A 19,738-nucleotide genomic window follows, 5' to 3' on the forward strand; every position below is an offset into this window, starting at 1 on the left:
GAGGGAGAGTGGGAGTAGATGTAAGGGTGGAGGGTGAATATGTCGGATGAGTCTGTGTTCATATTCATCTACCATTTTGCAAATAGATATTGAACACATGCTCAGTCCAGCATTGGGTTAGGCTTCAAGTTCAGTGCTGAACAGGACAGACGTGGGTCCTGCCCTTAAGAGCTGCCATTCCGGTGGGAAGACAGACTATAAGCAGTAAACTGGGAAGTATGAGGTCACAGATTTTGATGCATATCATGAAAGGACTAAACAGCAGATATGATAGCAGGTTATGTGGGTGGCTACTTTAGACTAGGAGACCTCCCTTAAGAAGTGACCTGTGACCTGAGACCTGAATGGAAGAAAGACCCAGTGATGAGAGAAGGTTGGGAAAAAAGCTCCCGGCAGGCAGAATGGCAGTCACAAAAATCCTGAGTGAGAAAGAGTTTGGCATGTTTGAGGAAGTGGAAGGAAGAAAAGGTGGCTGGAGGAGAAAGTATCTCCCTCATATACCCCAAAGGCTGATTTGCAGGAGCTGCCACATTCATGGGAAGCATGATTGTGAGCAGCATCAGTCTGCATCTGCTGCTGGCTGGAGGAACCTAGGACGGGGGAGCTAAAATGGCCTGCAGAGTGAAGAGTGTGGGCTCTGGAGCCAGACTGTTTAGACTGAAGAAGGGACAAGAAGAGTGGCTTCATAAACATGTGACCTGTGCAGTCACACAGGGCTCTGTGCTTGGTTTAATCCTCTGCTGTCACTGTCTTGAAATTCTTACTAATTTCTGAACAAGGGTTCTGCATTTTCGTTTTCACTGGACCTACAAATTATGAAGCCAGTCTTGGTTGGGGAAGTTGGCAAAAGAATTGGGTATGTGTGTTTAAAAATATGAAGACCACATGGCTTGTGTTTGTTGAATGAATTAATCCATGCATGCATATGGACTTGCTTATCTATGAGTCTGTCTGAGGACTACAGTGGCCTTGACCAAAGGCTGCTGCCTTTTGGAAAGGACTTACACATAGACATGGCCTGAAGTCCTGCAGTGCCTGACACTTTTTCCAGGCTTCACTGCCTGAGGGGACTAGGAGCTCTGTGCACCAGGCCTAAAGCAACACCATGAACAGGTGGATGAGGCCGGGCTTTGGCAAACACGGTGACTGCTCCACCCAAATGGAGGTGGCCCTGTCTTGCCTGAGACCTGAGACTTTGGATGTGACTAAGTAGACTTGGGGCAGGTGACTTGCTTCTCTGGTCCTCTGTTTCCTCCTCGTGTATAAAATGGAGATCACTGCTTCATATGATTGTTGAGAGGATTAAATGAAGTAATGAGAGGAAAGCTCTTGGCAGAATCAGAGCTTGGTAAATATTTGCAGTAATAATAATTATCATATGATCTCTGGAGACTGGTGTAAATATTTGCTTTGCCACTAAATATCTGCATAATCATGAACAAGTCATTGAATATTCCTGGGTGTCAGTTTCCTCTTCTGTTAAACGGGGATGATGACAATCTAACCCATGTCTCACCAAGATGGTTGGGATAATCTAACACAATCACCACTATGGAACCTCTTTGTAAACTGATACGTAGATACAAGTTGTGTTCACGTTCCCATCCGCCATCTTCCCCAACGTGGTCAGTCTTTCTCCAAATCTGCCCACCTAAAGAGAAAAGGATCCCTTGGTTGACAGAGCGTAGAATGCAGTCCTTGGATTCCCAGCCCTGAGTTGCCATTACACTGGAAAGTCAGCCTGGAAGTGAATTTCAATTTCAAGGTCCTTCATTGGGCAAGGAAGAACAAGGTCCAGAGGTTGGAGGGGAAGTAGAGAGGATGAGCTGAGGGGGAGGATTAAGGAGCTAGAGCCAAAATCCCCAGTGGCCTTGCTTCCTGCCTCACTCTGGGGCAGGAAGCAGCCGGAAAGCTGCAAGAATTAGTCTCTGACAATAAGCCGGACGACAGCCTAGGGTGAGCAAAGCCCCCACTTCATCTCCCTCATATACCCCAAAGGCTGATTTGCAGAAGCTGCCATAATTCTTGGGAAGCCCTGAGCAGTATCAATCAGCCTGCATCTGCTGCTGGCTGGAGGAACCCAGGATGGGGGAGCTAAAATGGCCTGCAGAGTAAAGAGTGTGGGCTCTGGAGCCAGACTGTTTGGACTGAAATTTAGACTCAGGCACCAACCAGCTCTTTGATCTCAGGGCTCCTTAGTTACTGCATGCCTCAATTGCTTTATCTGGAGCACAGGGGTAATAGTCATGCCTTCTTGTACTATTGGGAGAATTGTGTGTTTTAAAGATACATAAAGCTCTTAGCAAAGCCAGACACATAGTACCTGCTTTAGAAAGGCAAGTTACATATTTAAAAAAATTTTTTATTGTGATTTGGGTGAAAGTTTACAGAGCAAATTCATTTTCCATATTGCAGTTCATACACATTTTGTCTCTTGACTTTGCAATTCATTTCTTCCCCGTAGTTACCCCTTCCCTGTGTCCTTCTATCCCATGCACTCAAACTGTCTCCCTGTGCAAACACTGCCTGAGAAAGGCTAGTTATATTCTTTTAAAATATAAGGCCACCCAGCAAGATGTGTCAAGAGTTTTTCAGATCTCCTGGTGGTTGAATTCAAAGCCTTTCCTTGTATTTTGCTGCATGTCTTGGTTGACAGCATTTATTTATTTGTTTGTTTATTTAACAAAAAATTATGGAGTTAAAAAAATAGAGTATATTTATGGCACAAGAGGGCGGCAGTTGGGGTAAGGGTTAGGACCTGATTGGTTTCTGCAGGGGCATTTGAGTGAGGGTTAACATTTATTCAGTACCAACTATGGGCTTAGATTATATACACTAAAATTCTCTCAACTTTGGAAATGAAATGTTACCCCAGTTTAACAGAGGAGAGAGCCGAGGTAAAGTACTGATACAAGATCACATAGCTAATAAGTAGCGGCCCTGGGATTTGAATCTAGCCCTGCCTCACTGCACAGTTTGTATTTTTGAAGTCTAGACTTTAGGTCTACTTTCCTGGCCCACGCCCCCTCCCTCCTGTCCTGACTTTGGCAGAGCCAGCTCCCTAGAGGCCAAAGATCAAGATGTTTTCTGTTCCTCTCTGTAGTAGGATCTTTGTCATTTCCCCCGGTTCTCCTGATCATGTGGAACAACCTCGGGGCTTCCCCTGGAGGGAAAACCCAACCTGGAAGCAGTTTGTGGAAAATGTGGCTGTGGGTGACTCCTGATGCTTGTCTCCTCATCTGCAGAGTGTCTGGGTGCCTGGGAATGGGGCAGGATGGGGGACTCCTGAATGGGCGCTGAGCCCAGTAACTCCCCAGGAGCCTAGATCCAGTCTCCCTCTCACTCTGTGATATGAGGTAAGTTATAGACCTCTCTGGGCCTCAGTTTCCCCACCTGTAAAAGTGTTGGCACTGGGCCCTCTGCATGTCAGTTAGGTTGGGGTTTTATATGCTGTTTTAGATATTTAGTGGTGCTGTAGCAGAAATGCCTCAAGTGGGTGGCTTTAACCAATAGAAATGAATTTTCCCATGGTTTGGGAGATTAGAAGTCTGAACCCAGGGTGTCAGTTCTTGACTGACATAGGGGAAGGCTATGTCTCTCTGTTGCCTCTGGAGGAAGGTCTTTGTACTTCTGGTTTTGGGCTGTCTTCATGTGGCTTGGCATCTCTCTTTCCCCATCTCTGACCTGCTTACTTACTTAATGTCTTTTATATTTCAAAAGACATTAACTCAAGATATACCCTATACTAATCCTGCCTCATTAATATAACAAAGACAACCCATTCCCAACAGGAATTACACAGGTACAGAGGTTAGGATTTACAACACATTTTTTGGGGGAACACAGTTCAATGCATAACATTCTACCCTTTGACCCTCCAAAATTCATATCCTTGCCACATGCAAAACACATTGACCCCATCATATCATCTCAAAAGTTTTAAATCTACTTCAAGTCTAAAATCTCATCTTCTGAATCATCTAAATCAAATATGAGTGAGACTTTAAGTGTATGCCACCCTGGGGCAAAGTTCCTCTTCATCTGTGAACCTGTGAAATCTAGATTGCAAATTATCTGTTTCCAAAGTACAATGGTAAAACAGACACAATGTAGATATTTCCATTATAAATGGGAAAAATTGAAGGAAAGAAGGGATGGTGGTTTACCCTCCTTTCCCCTCCCACCCCTGGTAATCATCAAAGAATATTTCCTTTTGTGTGAAAACTTTTTCTTGACTTTTCACAATAGTGGTTTCATACAATATTTGTCCTTTTGTTATTGACTAATTTCACTCAGTATAATTTCCTCTAGGTTCACCCATGTTAGGAGATGTTTCACAGATTTATTGTTGTTCTTTAATGTTGAATAGTATTCCATTGTGTGTATGTACCATAGATTGTTTATCCATTCATCTGTTGATGGACATTTAGGCTTTTCCATCTTTCTGCTGTTATGAGTAGTGCTGTGACGAACAAGGGTGTGTACATGTCTGTTGGTGTTCCAGCTCTTATTTCTCTGGGATACATACCTTGTAGTTGGATTGCTGGATCATATGGTATTTCTATTGCCAGCTTTTAAAGAAGTGTCATATCATTTTCCATAGTGGTTGCACCATTTTACAGTCCCCCCAGCAGTGTATGAGGGTTCCAATCTCTCTACACCTTTGCCAGCATTTGTTGTTCCCTGTTTTTGTGAACTTCACTGTTAGTGCTGGAATAAGATTGTTTTGATTTGCATCTCTTTAATGGCAGCCACTCTTGGAAGGAAGATGGGGCAATCTACTTCCATAGTGATAACTCCTCGGAAACCCGAGGAGGGGTCACTATGAGTCGGTCGACTTGGTATGAGGGAGCTCTGGTAGCATAGTGCCTAAGGCATTTGACTGCTAACCAGAAGGCTGGTGGTTCAAACCCATCAGCCACTCCTTGGAAGGACGGTTGGGCAATCCTACTTCCATAGTGATACTGCCTCGGAAACCCAAGGATGGGTCGCTATGAGTTGGGTCCGACTCAGTAGCACATAACAACAACAACAACAATAGCTGATGATCATGAGCATTTCTTCTTGTGTTTGTTGGCTGTCTGAATATCTTTCTTGGTGAAGTATCACTTCATGTCCTTTGCCCATTGTTTAATTGGATTATTTGTCTTTGTTCTTGAGGTGTTGAAGTTTTCTGTAAATTTTAGAGATTTGCTTCTTATATGTCATTGTGAAATTTTTTTTTCCCAATCTGTGAGTTTCTTTTTTACTCTTTCGGCGAAATCTTTTCATGCACATAAGTGTCTGATTTTTAGGAGGTCCTAGTCATCTATTTTGTCTTCTGGTATTTGTGTGTTTTAACTTATGTTTGATAGTGTATTTTTGCCATGTATTAGGTCCCCTAAGTTTGTTCCTATTTTTCCTTTAATGGTCTTTATAATTTTAGGCTTTACATTCAGGTCTTTGACCCAACTTTAGTTCATTTTTGTATATGGTATACAATTCTTTTTTTTTTTTTTTTCTTGAAAGGTTGGAGGATTGAACACAACAGCTGCTCTATGGGAGAAAACACCTGGCAATCTTCTCCCATAAAGATTTACAGTCTGTGAGACAGTTCCGTTCTGTCCTATAAGGTTTCTATGAGTTGGAATCAACTCAACAGCACACAGTGACGACAACTTAATGGTTATAATTGTGGTTGTGGAGGATTTATGTTTTTTAAGACATTAGACATATTAGAGAACAAGAGCTCTGTTTTGAAACAGCTGCACCATGAACAACACTTCCTGCGTCAGCCACCAGGGGTTCTCTGGTTGAAATGTAGTCAAGCTTTCATATAGTGCCACAAGTTGCCATCAGGTCAGCTCCAACTCATGGTAACTTCATGTGTGTCAGAGCAGAACAGTGCACTAAGGTATTTTCAATGGCTGTGACCTGTTAGAGTAGATCTCCAGGCCTTTCTTCTGAGGCATCAATGGGTAGACTCGAACCTCCAACTTTTTGGTCAGTAGCTGAGTGCGTTAAATATTTGTACCATCCCAGGACTCCAAGCTTTGAAATACTTCTCACCAAATATACTAAGAACTTTTATTTCTCCTCTCTCAAAGTTCACAACTAGATTCAGTGGAACTTCTCATAAGTGTTTTAGATTAAATTTGGCCTCTTGTGGGTTCCACATGGGAACCCACTAGAACGTCACTGGGGCCTTTATAAAGGTGGCCAGCCTTCCTGTAAGCCAGACGTCTACATGAACTACCAGCGTACACCACCAGGAAGCTCTGCCTTGGCCCTGACCTGGCTTTAGGCCAGCCGAGTCACTAGTTCCCCTGCTAGACTCCCAGTGGCTGAGTTTCTTGCCTCGGAAATTGCTTCTCTCTGTTCTTTTTTAAAATTGTTTTTTATTTTTGCAGTGTTCTTTCCCCTCTCCTCCCACCCCTGGTGACCAACAAAGAAAATTTCCTTCCATATGTAAACCTTTCTTTGACTTATTACGATAATGAACTAATACAATATTTGTCCTTTTGTGACTGACTTATTTCACTCAGCATGATGTCCTCCAAGTTCGTCCACATTATGCAGTGTTTTGCAGATTCTACATTATTCTTTAGTGCTGCATAGTATTCCATTGTGTTTGTGTACCATTGTTTTGCTTATCCGTTCTTCTGTTGATGGGCACCTAGGTTTTTTCCATCTTTTTGCTATTGTAGATAGTGCTGCAGTGAACATGGGTATATATATGTGTGTGTGTGTATGTATGTGTGTATATATATATATCATCTCTTGTCCTGGCTCTCACTTCTTTAGGATATACACTAAGTAATGGAATTGCTGGATCAAATAGTATTTCTAATTCCAATTTTTAAAGGAATCACCATGTATATGGTATACAATTCATTTTAAGGTCATCTATTTCCTCTCACATTTTACTGTGAGTGGCAAGGAGATACCACATGGCCTCTTTAAGATCTTGCTTAGAAATTCATCACTTAGAAGTTCATCACTTAGAAGTTCATCCAAGTTCATCACTTACCAAACATTTGAACATAATTCAGACAAGTTCTTTGCCACAGCATTAAAAGCATTACCTTTCTTCTATTGTCCAGTCACATACTCATCATTTTCTTTTAAAGACTCACCAGAAGCACATTTAACATCCACATTTCTAGCAACATTCTGTCACTGGCACCATGGACTTTCTCTATAGCTCTCCTCACTTCCTTCTGAGCCCTCACCAGAATTGCCTTTGACGTCCATAATTCTACCAATAGTCTCTTCAAAACAATCTAGGCTTTTACTGTTAGGCACCTTAAAACTCTTCCCATTCCATCCTTTACCCATTACACAATTCCAAAACTACTTCCACATTTTAAGTATCTGTTAGAGCAGCACCCAATTCTTTCGGTACTGAATTCTATCTTAGTTGTTTAGTGCTGCTATAACAGAAATACCACAAAAGGGTGGCTTTAACAAACAAATTTATTTCCTCATGGCCTTGGAGGCTAGAAGTCCGAATTCAGGGTGCTGGCTCTAGGGGAAGGCTTTCTCTCTATGCAGGCTCTGGAGGAAGGTCCTTGTCTCTTTGAGCTTGTGCTTCTGGGTGGCCTACATGTGGCTCGGCATCGCTCTTCCCCCATCTCTGCCCTGCTTCCTTGTTTAATTTCTTTATATCTTAAAAGAGATTGACTCAAGATATTCCCTATACTAATCTTGCCTCATTAATATAACAAAGACAACCCATTCCTAAACTATAAGTGTAAAACCCAAACCCACTGCTCTCACGTTGATTCAGATGCATAGCAACCTTTTAGGTTAGAGTAGAACTGCCCCATAGGGTTTCCAAGGCTATAAATCTTTACAGAAGTGGACGGTCTCATCTTTCTCCTGCAGAGCTGCTGGTGGGTTTGAACTGTTGACCTTTTAGTTAGCAGCTGAATGCCTTTAATCACTGTACTGCCAGGGCACATATTATTGGGGGGGGGGGGACAGAATTCAACCCATAATATGTGCTGATGGACAATCCCCTGCCCACCTTTCCTCTTAGGCTGTTGTAAGGATAAAATAGAATGGTGGCTCTGAAACTGAATATAGAGCTGAGTAACTGAGGTAACACAGAGGCTGATTATTGTTGATTGAGGCCCTGAACACCCTCATCCATCCAGCTCTGGCTTCTTGCCTTACCCAGGCTCCTGCCTGTGCCCAAGCTCCACCCCCCTGTGGTCCTTTGTCAGGGAGGAGTCTGGCCAAGTGCTAACCAGTAGGATTCTGGGCCTGGCATGAGCATCCCAAAGCCAAGCAATCACAAACTGGATACAACACCTGTGGGGACTTCCTGCAGCCTCCCTAACATCCTGCTGTTGGCTCCTCAATTTCCTGACAGCCAGATGGAAAGGGAGTCTGGGATTTGGAAGAGGAGACCTATGGTCAACCAGGAGGTATCCTTTCAGCAAAACATAACACTTACTTTGTGTCTAACTTGGGAAGCCCTTTCTGTTCTCATCCCTCATTTTCCCCATTTGTACCTGAAGGGAACACATTCAGAAGGCCTTTGGGCTCTCCCAGCCCCAGGTGGTGGGCTTCTGACTTCTGCCCTCCCCAGGTCTCCAGGCTCCTATCTTGAGCAAATGGTGACCAGTTCTACCCTCAGGGGATTCCAGCTGGGGTTTTAATCACACTCCCCAGCTCCATCTGCTGCAGCAGCCCGCAGAAGCTCTCCAGAGTAGACAGAAACTAAGAAAGGGAGACAGGGCCTTGCTTCCCTCCCCAGGAGGATGCAGAGGCAGGAGTCTCATTTCCAGGGTCTGTGCGCATGGATGGAGAGTTGACAAACTGCAGGGATGGCGGGTGAGGCAGCTTCATGTGGAGAGGCCAGCCTGCTTGGTGCAGGGGGCATACCCACCCCTTCCCACCAGCTGGGCCAGATGGTGGGGGCAGCCGAGGTATGGACTCCTTGTTCTTCCCCTCCCCAAGATGTGTATGGGGAGAGGCCTTCCCCACATGCAGCCTTAGGGCCCATGAAACATTTCAATTTGGTGGAATCACAGTTGTAGGATTACAGAGCCTTAGTATGCACAGCATCCTAGAATTTTAGAAAAGCAAGTCATTGGATTGTAGGCTTCTAAGCTGTGTTATCCAGTACTGTAGATACTAGCCACATGTAGCTAATGAGTACTTGAAATGTGACTCATCTGAATTGAGATATGCTGTAAATATAAAATACACTATGTATTTTGAAGACGTAATACAAATGAAAGAGTTTAAAACCTCTCATTAATAATTTCTTTATGCTAATTACAGATTGAAGTAATAGATTGTATACATTGGGTTAAGGTACCACATATTATTCAAATTAATTTCACCTGTTTCTTTTTACTTTTCAAAATGTAGCTACTAGAAAATTTAAAATTGTATTTGTGCCTTGCATTTTATGTCTATGGGCAGAGCTCTTCTAGAGCCTTAGATTTGTAATATTTAAAAATCTCAGAATCATGAAATTGTCTATTTAAATTTTTAGGTTATTAGAACTGTGACATTTCAGAATCTTAAAGAAATAATTTTAGAACCAGATTCCTAGAACTTTACATCACTGAGAAGAATCCCGGCCCATCTCTCACCCAAAGCAGGGATCCCTGTAGCCCACACTGGGGCCAGCACTGACCCAGCCTCTGCCTGCCTCTTTCCTTCCCCATGGAGAACTCACTGCCCTTAAGGCTACAGAGGTAGCACCTTCTGGGGACTTTAGGACAAGTCTGCATTCCCTTTCCCATGAAAGGTTGGAATCTTGGCTTCTGTCTCTTTTTCTCCTGAGCTGCTCTTCATGCTTCAGGGCCCACCCCAACACGTCCCAATATGTGAGATCCTTGGATGCAGCAGGGATCCTCAGCCCCATCTTTCTTCTCCATCTTTCTGCAGAACTGTTCCTGGGATACCAGTAACAGAACAGGGTCCTTCTAGCTTCTCTCGTTTTGTTTTGTATTCTGCTGTTATGTTTATTGGTTGAGCAAACATATTTGTATTTACAATTTAAAATCCAAAAGGACAATGGGTATTGCTAATGTTTTTTTTTTTTAATTATTGTTGAAAATATACACAGCAAAACATATGCCATTTCTAACAATTTCTGAATGTATAATTCAGTGACACTGATTACATTCTTTAAGTTGCGCAACCATTCTCACTCTCCTTTTCCAATTTTTCTATTAATATAACCTCACTGTCTCTCAGGTTTCCTATCTAACCTTTAAAGTTGCTTTATCAATTTTATCCAGTATAGATAGTTCTTTAAAAGAGCACAATGCTCAAGGCAGGCAGGTTTTAGTACATAAGTTAAACTATTGTTCACCTTTTAAGAAGATTTCAGGGGATATTTTTGGTTTCAGGTTTAAAGATGATCTCAGGGTATTAGTTTTGGGGGTTCATTGAGCCTCAGTGGCTCCAGAAAGTTTGGAATCTATGAGAATTTGATTCTTTTATGTATTTTTCCCCCTTTTGATCAGGATTCTTCTGCTGAATCTTTGATCAAAACATTCAGTAATGGTAACCAGGCACCATCCAGTTCTTCTGGTCTTAAGGCAAGGGAGGCAATTGTTCATGGAGGCAATTGGTCACACATTCCCTATCCTCCTCCTATTCCTGACTCTCCTTCTTCCTCTGTTGCTCCAGGCAGCTTCTCCCATTTTGTAGATTATTCTCTCTCTCCATCTGGGTAACTGGTCTGTACTTCATGGCCCCTGGGTCCTGTCCTGCTCCCAGCTCCAGGAAGATGAATGATAGGTGACAGACTATAGATGTTGGCATGTGAGTGTTACAGGAATCAGGAGGTGAGTTTAGTGTGCACCAAATTTGTTTGGAAATGCTTTTTTCCCCATTAAAAGACTCTGGAGAGGAAGAAAGAAGAGGCTTTCTTATTGGCAGAGTCAGGAATTCCAAGGGAGAGGGCTAAGAGGCCTTGACTCAGAGGGCCTCAGAAGAGGAAACAGTCAGAGGAGACTTCCTGGAGGAGGTAGGGCTAGAACTGGACCTTGAATGATTGGGGGAGGGCTTAGAGCTGTGAAGAAGTGGAGGCAAAGGCATTCCAGGGCAGAAGGAATGCTGGACACACATGGCCCATCCCCAGGGCTCGAGGACTCAGGCTACCTGGAATGGAGAGGTCAGAGGGTGATAGGACTGGGAGAGTGAGGCAGCTGGCTGAGAGCAGTGAGCCTCTAGGGTATGTGTGTGTGTGTGTGTGTGTGTATTGTATGTATGTATGTGTGCCTTTGTGTCTTTAAGAGAAAGGGGGAGAACCTTGGTGAGCTCTAGGGGAATATTGGATAAAAGTGATAGTAGCAACTATGGCTACAACAGGCATTATGCTTAAGCAGTTTCCTAATATCTCATTTAATCCTCTCCACAATGCTATGAGGTAAGTACTGTTATCCCTTTCTACAGATAAACAAATGAAACCAAATACTTAAGCAGCAATAACAAGGACTGACCGTGGATTTGAACTCAAGACAGTTGGACTTCAAAGCTCTTAGGCACTGGGGGAGAAAGGAAGTCGGGGAGTGCTTTGGTATATGCAGTGTGTATATGTGAGTGAGTCCAACTGTGTGGTGTGGTGTATGTGTGTGTGCGTTAGCTCTGCTATTTCCTTACTCTTCCCTCCTCCACGCCCCAGCTCCATCTAAAGGCAGACCCAGCCCAGACAGGCTGGTATAAAGAGGGGGCCTTGGAATGGTAAGAATTTCTTTGCCTGTCAGAGCAGATCGCCCCAGACAAGCATCTGGCCAGTCCCAGAGCCAGCTTCTCACCAGGGTCAACACTGCCTTCCTCACCAGGCTGGAACATCCTCATAGGGGTCAGGAATGATGTCTAGACCAGGAAAGGCCTTGCCTTGCTGATGCCACCTCCTTCCCAGCTCCTATTGGTCAGGGCCCGAAGGTCCAATCCTAGATGGGCTAGTAGTCACTGGTATCTATCTGGGCAGGCCCCTTCCCTCCCCTCTCTGGGCTTCAGTGTCTCCATTTCTATAATGAAGCACATTGGATTCATTCAAGAATCACAAATTCGGATGCTAATGTGACAAGGAGGATAATGCAGATGAGCAAAGTGGTCTGGGTATGTGCTTACAGAATGGTGAGGACAGAGAACTGGGCATCAACCTCCAGACCCATGACCTTAATGATCACTTCCTGTTCCCAACTACTAGGAATATTTCTGGACTTGTGCAGAGACAAGGGGCCTTGGGCAAGCCACTCAACCTTTCAGCTTCCGTTTCTTTAGAAAATGAAAGTTGTAATGCCTTACACCCCCTCCCCCAGTATGATCATGAACTGGCAATCTACTTTAGAAAAATCAGCCATGAAAGCCTTATGAGCATAGTTCTCCTCTCTCATACATCGGGTTGCCATGAGTTGAAATTGACAGCAACTGTTTTATTCTCCCCCTTCTCCTTTTTTTAGTAAAGAAAGTTAGTCACAAGATGAAGATGTCAATAACCAAAAAAGCAAACCCACTGCCATCAAGTCGATTCCAGCTTATAGTGACCCTTTCAAAAAAAACAAAACAGTCAAATGCCTTAGGTACTACGCCACCAGAGGTCCTTCAGACAGAGTAGAACTAGCCTATAAGGTTAAGACTGTAAATCTTTAGGGAAGCAACCTGCCTCATCTGTTTCCCTTGGAGAAGCTGGGAGGTTTGAACCACCAACCTTCTGGTTAGCAGCCAAATGCTTTAACCATTACAGTGGAGGAGTAGATGAGAAATGGCCTGGGGAGTGAGGGCAAGGCTGGGGCAGAGCCCCTCTGAGCCTTTCACTCCCACTTCACCCAACTGGCCCAGTTTCAGGGGCCTTAGAGCATAGTATTGAGAATAGTCATTTAGAGACCATACTTGGTAGTGTTTTTCCTTTTGTCAGGTTGTTATAATTAACACAAAAACAAATTTAAATTTGTTTGTGGAAGCCTTTATCTTCTCTGTTGAAGATAGTTCCTCCTGCATCCATATCCTCTAGATCAAGTTGAACCCTCCAGGGACTTGAAAGATCATGGACTGGTGATCTGAAGATCTGTGTCTGTGTTTAGCACAATTCAGCTCTCTTGCAAGCTAAGAAGATCTCTAATCGATTGGCCAAACCTCCATTTTCTCATCTGTAAAACAGGCATGAAAACTGTCCACAGTGTCTACCATTCAGGGCTGCTGTGGGACCCCAGAATTATTGTACAGAACATGAAACTGCTTTATAAAAGCTGGAAACGTTCTTTATAAAGCTGGAAACATGACAGGGATTGTGCTAGGTGAATCTGAAGCCCACTCTTCCTCTGGCAGCAGTCCTAGGGAATGAGTGATAGGCCATGGAAGGTGTGACAAGCATCATTAGGCTTTGCCTGAAACATGAAACTTTGCTTCTGAAATGGGACTGCTTTGGGAACTATTTGGAAGCACTCTCCAAAGAGCAACATCCTTCACGAAAAGTGGGTGTGTGCCGCCAAGGAAGAAGACATAGAACCTAGATTGTATTTGGGGGCTTATGGCCCTTGGGGGACCAGGAGGTGGGTTAGTAGTGACAAGAACTCAGGCTTTTAGTTGGGTAGACCTAGATTTGAAACCTCTTCTGTGACTCTTGTCTGTGTGACCTTGGGGAAGTTGCTTTCCCTCTCTGAACTTCATGATCTCTGGGTTGCTGAATTAACAAACAAAGTGGGTGGCAAACACTAGAGTAATAACCAACTGTTGTTAATTGCTCCCATCCCAAAGCTTCTGGTTTCCAGAACCTTTCATATCCATTGTCCATCTGAAGTGTGGATGACCTATCCATTTTACAGTTTTCCTGCCAGAAAGCAGTTTCTACCCGTGAAGGGCTCACAGTAGTGTGTGTGTGTGTGTGTGTGTGTGTGTGAGAGAGAGAGAGAGAAAGAGGGAGAGAGAGAGAGTGAGCAAGAGCAGTGTTACACCAGCCCTGTGGTCAATGTTGTAATTATGGTGACCATGTTCTCCAAACCACAGATCAGGTCATGTGGACTGTCAGAGGCTATTTTCTGCCTCCACTGAAGTCCAAACATGAAATCCACATGTAGTTTACACATTCATTGAGTCACCTTCTATTTTTTCAAAGACGTAAGTGATATGAAGTTTGAATTGTCCCTACAAATCCCACTATATTCTAAGAAAATCACTAGAGCCATGACCTAGAGCCCTGGTAGGAACAGAAGGCTTCTAGGAGGAGTTGCTGCTTAAGTGGGGCCTTGAAGGCTGAATAGGAGTTTTTCAGAAAAAGAAAGAGGTAGTACCTGAATGCTGTTGAGACAGGCCTGCTTTGTACAGCCGACTTACCCCCTTCCTGCTCTAGAAAATGCTGGGAACTGGTGATGCTTGCTAAAGTAGCAAACTTTTAAAGTTACTTTTTACTTTCATTGTTCCAAACTCGAAAAACCAAACTTACTTCCATTGAGTCTATTCCGACTCATGGCGACCCTCATTGGTTTCCAAGGCTGTAAATATTTACAGAAGCAGATTGCCCCATCTTTCTTGCTGTGGAGCAGCTGGTGAGGTTGAACCAGAGACTTTTGGTTAGCAGCCAAATGCCTTAACCAGTACACCACCAGAGCTCCTCTTTACTATTCCAAAGACCCATTCTATTTCACTGGGAAATAAAATTGTTACAGACCATTGTAACAATATGGTTACATTGCATTTTATCTTCCCTTGCATTTACATGTCTGTGCCCCACAGTAGACTGTTAATTCCTTGAGGCCAGGGGGCCCCACATCTTTCTTGCTCAAGTATCTTCTTCCACTCTGATGGTGTGAGGAAGAATATAAGAGAGGTACTACTAAATGTTGAATGAATGAATGAAGCACCATTGGTGGGCATTTTGTACGTAGATAATGTTTTTCTGCTTGCTGAAAGTTAAGAGCATTTAAAACATTCCCTGATGAAGATCAAAGACTGCAGCCTTCAGTGTGGATTACCTCTCAACACAAAGAAAACCAAAATCCTCACAAATGGACCACTAAACAACATAATGATAAATGAAGGAAGAATAATTGAAGTTGCCAAGGACTGATTTCACTTTATTCTGATCCACAATCAACACCTATGGAGGCAGCAGTCAAGAAATTAAACGATGTATTACATTGGGCAGATCTGTTGCATAAGACCTTTAAAGTGTTAAAAAGCAAAGATGTCGCTTTGAGGGCTAAGATACACCTGACCCAAGCCACAGTATTGTCAATCACCTCATATGCTTGCACAAGTTGGACAATGAATAAGGAAGATGGAAGAAGAATTGATGCATTTGAATTATAGTATTGACGAAGAATATTGAATATCTCATGTACTGCCATAAGAATGAACAAATATGTCTTGGAAGTACAGCCAAAATCCTTCTTAGAAGTGAGGATAGTGAGACTTCTTTTACATATTTTGGTCATGTCAGGAGGGACCATTCCCTGGAAAAGGACATCATGCTTGGTAACATAGTGGGTTAGAGAAAAAGAGGGAAGACCCTTAATGAGATGGATTGACACAGTGGCTGCAATGATGGCCTCAAATGTAGCATTGATTATGAGGATGGCACAGAACCAGGCAGTGTTTTGTTCTGTTGTACGTAGGGTCACTATGAGTCAACCAATTTGACAGCACCTACCAACAACAACCACATTTTCTATTTTGTCATGGATCTATTTAATTTCATCTGTTCAGTCAGCAAATATGCTTGGTTATCTACAGTGTAACTGGCACTGTGTCTCAGTGGGGTGGGGAGAACAGCACTGTGGCTCAGCAGCATCTGAGACAAACATGGCCTTGCCCATACAGAGCTTATATTCTAGAAGAACAGACAGACATCTGACAAGTAACTGTGGGTAATGGAGTTATTTCTGGGATGAAGAGAGGGATATGAAGTATATACCAGAAGGCCTGTTCTCAATTAGATGTCTAGGAAAAGCCCCAAGGAGGAAGTGAAGTTTAACCTGAGACCCCAAAGGATCAAAATTAATCATGTAGCTAACATTTATATAGTGCTTATTATGTAACAGGTACCCACATCAAGTGCTTTACATATTTTTACTCATTTAATTCTCACAATAGCCAGATGCAATAGATACTGTTGTTATCCTCACTTTAGGGATGAGGAAACTGAGCATGGAAAGGTTAAATAACTGGCCCAAAGTCACACAACTTGTAAATGACAGAGCCAGGATTCAAAACCAGGCTGTTTGGCTCCATACACTTAACAAGGAATTAATCAGATAAAGGGCAGGATGAAGTTACCCTTTAGGACAAGGAAGAGATGAGCCTGGACAACAAGGCTGAGAATTTTATCCTCAGATCAATGGGAATCATTGATGGTTTTAAGTAGAAAATAGGCATGATAAGATTACATTAGAGGGTGCAAAGCTGGAGGGAGAGAAAGCAGTTAGGCTGTTAACTTGGGCCAGGACAGAGATGATGGTAGCTTAGACTACAGCGGCAGTGATGAAGGTGAAGAGATGTGGTTGGGGTATAAAAATAAAAAACAGAGGCAAAACCAGTGGGACTCACTTGTAAATGGGATATGACAACAAGGGGGAGGCACAAGGTTTCTGGACCAGACATGTGGATTGTGCACACCTAAGGAGGAGGGAAGAAGTAGGTTTGGGGGAAAGACAATGATTTTAGCTTTTGACTTGGTGACTCAGAGGTGATCCTGTGACGGCCAAGTAGAGTGGCAAGTGGACAGTGGGGAGGCTGCTTGGGCTGAGGAGAGGGGGAAAGAAGGACCAAAACCTCTGGAAGAGGTGAGTGGGTCCTGAGAGGATGGAGGAGTTGGGCATTTAAAGGGCAGTCTTCCTTAGAACCTCCTGGGGTGTGGTTAGAATTGTAGATGTTCAGCTTCACCTGTACCCATTGAGGCCAATTCCTTGGGTAAGGCCTGGGTCTCTACTTACAGGCTTTTTGGTGACAGTGAACTGGGTGGCTTTGGGTCCAGCTCAGTGAACAGCAACTTTGAAGACATGAGAAGAGTAGGAAGACCGGTCAGAGGTGGGCAGTTGTCCCACCTCATGGCTCTTCCCTCAGTCCTGATATACAACTTCATTGGTGAGATGCTGGCTCTAGTTAAGTTCAGGCAGTCCCACCCTTCCTCTCCACATCTCTGTCTCTTGCTGAGAGTCTTCTCATCCCTCCAGGACCTCAGGATGATGTTTAATCCACGGAGGCACTCTAACAAGGTCATCCACTCCTAACCCTTCTCTCTAGTTTTCTAGGTCACTCTTTACTTCTTGCCTCCCCCACCTCACCTCCAGCTGCCACACTCAATTTTTCCTAAACCTTTTCCATGTGGCAGTTGAACCACATGGCTGTTCCTTCTGTTGAGAATGTCTTTTTCCTTACTCTAAGCCCACCCAATCTTTGGGCTGCTTTCCCCAAAAGCCCCCTCAGACTATTCTCCTCTTCCTCATGGACAGGAAAACAGAAGCAGAAGGACAAGTGTGTGCCTTCAGGAGGCCCTCAGTACAGCAAGCATCTAGACACAGGGAGGTACATGTCATCTCCACAAAAGCCTAGGTATTTCCTGAGGTTGCAGACTCTCTTTCAATCCTGGATAGCCTTACCAGGAACACAGTGCCTGGCACTGATGATGCTCACAGGCTCTCATGTGGATGGAATGATCTTCTAAAGCAAATAATAACATGACTAAGACTTTAAAGGCTTGTTTAATATGCCCAAGAACCAGGCCATCTGTAAAGTCTTTAGATCATTGACCATAGAAGCACAGATTCCCAAGGAGAACTTGCTGATTTTTGTAACTAAACTGGTAGAGTGGCTAGAATGTGGGCTAGGGAGTCATAACCTGTTTTGAAAAATGGCTTGCCCTTTGGGCTTTGAAAAATGGGCCATTCCTGTGAGGCTTAGCCCTATCTGACTATACCTTATCCAAAGGTGCCACATAGACATATCTGGTAGTTAGGAGCCTGGGATCCATCCCCAACTTGCTTAGCATCTCTCCCTCTCCCTGTGCAGTCCTCAGCATCTTTCTCCCTTAGAGACATGAGTGGGCTGACCATAATCCCCTTCTGCCCAGTACAAGGAGGGCACCCTTTGGTGGCAGTGGGGTGAGTTCATCAAATCTTCACTTGCCAAGCTTAGCCTATCTATCTCCTTTGCTTTGCCCTGGTATATTTCTTTGAGCTTTGCTCCTGCAGTTAGATAATCTTCGGTGTTTTAGGGACCTTAGGAATCCAATCCAGTTTTCCAAATTTGTCCTGGCCTTCCCCCAGACTCACAAAATCAGGATCTGCAGGGGAGGAGTCTAGAGAGCTGAATAATTAACAACTTTTTTAAGGGATTCACTAGTCCAAGCCCCATGGAAGGTGAAAAAACACTCAGCTTGCAGCAGTCAGATCTGAGTGCCAGTTTGACTCCCAGCTATGTAAGAGACACCCAGAAACTGCTTGGATTTTCTGGACATTGTCTTCATCTGTTTAATGGTGACAACCATTGTTACCTCACCTAACTGGCAGGATCCTTGAGGTGGTTGAAATAACACCAGGAGGTAGGAAACTGAGGCTCAGTGGGAGAAGAGATCTGCCTGCACAAGGTCATCCCTCTTCATCTGCCTGTTATGTGTCAAGTGTTGGGGATTCGGCTGGGAACAACTTGTTGGAGGAAGATGACATTCTAATAAACAATGAAACCAGTAAATGAATCCCATAATCAGGGTAAAGGAAATAAAGGGGGATGCCAGACTCTGGGCAAAGATGGGGGGAGGGGAGAAGGCCTGCCCAGTAAGGGTCACTCCGGCAGAAACCTAGTTGGTTGGGAGCCTCCGAGGAAGCCCTAGGGGGTTGTCACAGCCTGGTGATGGCAGAGTCTGGAGGCCCCTTTGGGCCCAGCTGGGGCGCTCTCAGGGCCCTTGGAGGAACGGCGGGTGCGGGTCTTTGTTTCCCTCCTCTCTGCCGCCACTCCCGACCCCCCAGCGCTGCTCCCTCTCTGATCCCGAATAACTTGTTGGTTTCCCTGGGGCTTTGTTTCTCCGAGGTCACTGCCTCCAGGACTCCCGGCAGCCACCCTGGGCCCTCGTGGGTCCAGCATCTGACACCCCCTCCGGCCCCCCGCCCCCTACCCTCTCCGAGATAGGGGTCAAAGGCAGCCGCGTCACGTGGTCGCTGAGCAGCACCGAATCGGCCGGGAGAGCCGAGGGAGAATCCGGGTGGAAGCTGAGAAATCCAGTCCCGACAGCAGCGCCCAGTCCCGCCCTAGCCCCCGCCCCGGGGCGCTCGCCGCACGCCCGCCGGCCTCCGGGGCCTTGGGAGCCGATCTCTGGCCAGCACCCACGCGCCATCACGGTATCGAACTAGACTCCCAGCGGCTGCGGTTCGGGAGGTAGGCGCCGGGGCCGGGAGGGGGCCTACGGGGAAACGGGCTGGGGGCCCAGGGCGAGCGGGTACGCCCCAGAGAGGAGTGGGGTACGGTGCCCCAACTTCCAGTCACTGGGGAGAACCCCCTGCCGTGGGATGAGGGGTGAGGCTGCGAGCTGCCCCAGCGCAGTGCTGGAGGCCGGGACTGGGGGCTGGGCACCGGGGAGGGAGGGGGATGGGGGAGAAAAGGAACGGGAGGCGGAGCAGGCGGCGGTGGCTGCGGCGTGGAGCGGGGGTGGGAGCGGCGGGAGGCGGCTGGGAAGGGGTTAACCCCAGCCCGGGCCAGAGCCCAGGCGGCGCGCGCACGGCCTGGGAGACCCAGGCGTCCGGAGACTGGTCGAGAGCGCTTCCTCTCCCGGGTGGTGCCCCAGCCGCGGCAG

The sequence above is a fragment of the Orycteropus afer genome, unplaced genomic scaffold (assembly GCF_000298275.1).
Source record: "Orycteropus afer afer isolate SDZICR_OR568_19922 unplaced genomic scaffold, OryAfe1.0 scaffold00110, whole genome shotgun sequence".
NCBI classification, from domain to species: Eukaryota; Metazoa; Chordata; class Mammalia; order Tubulidentata; family Orycteropodidae; genus Orycteropus; species Orycteropus afer.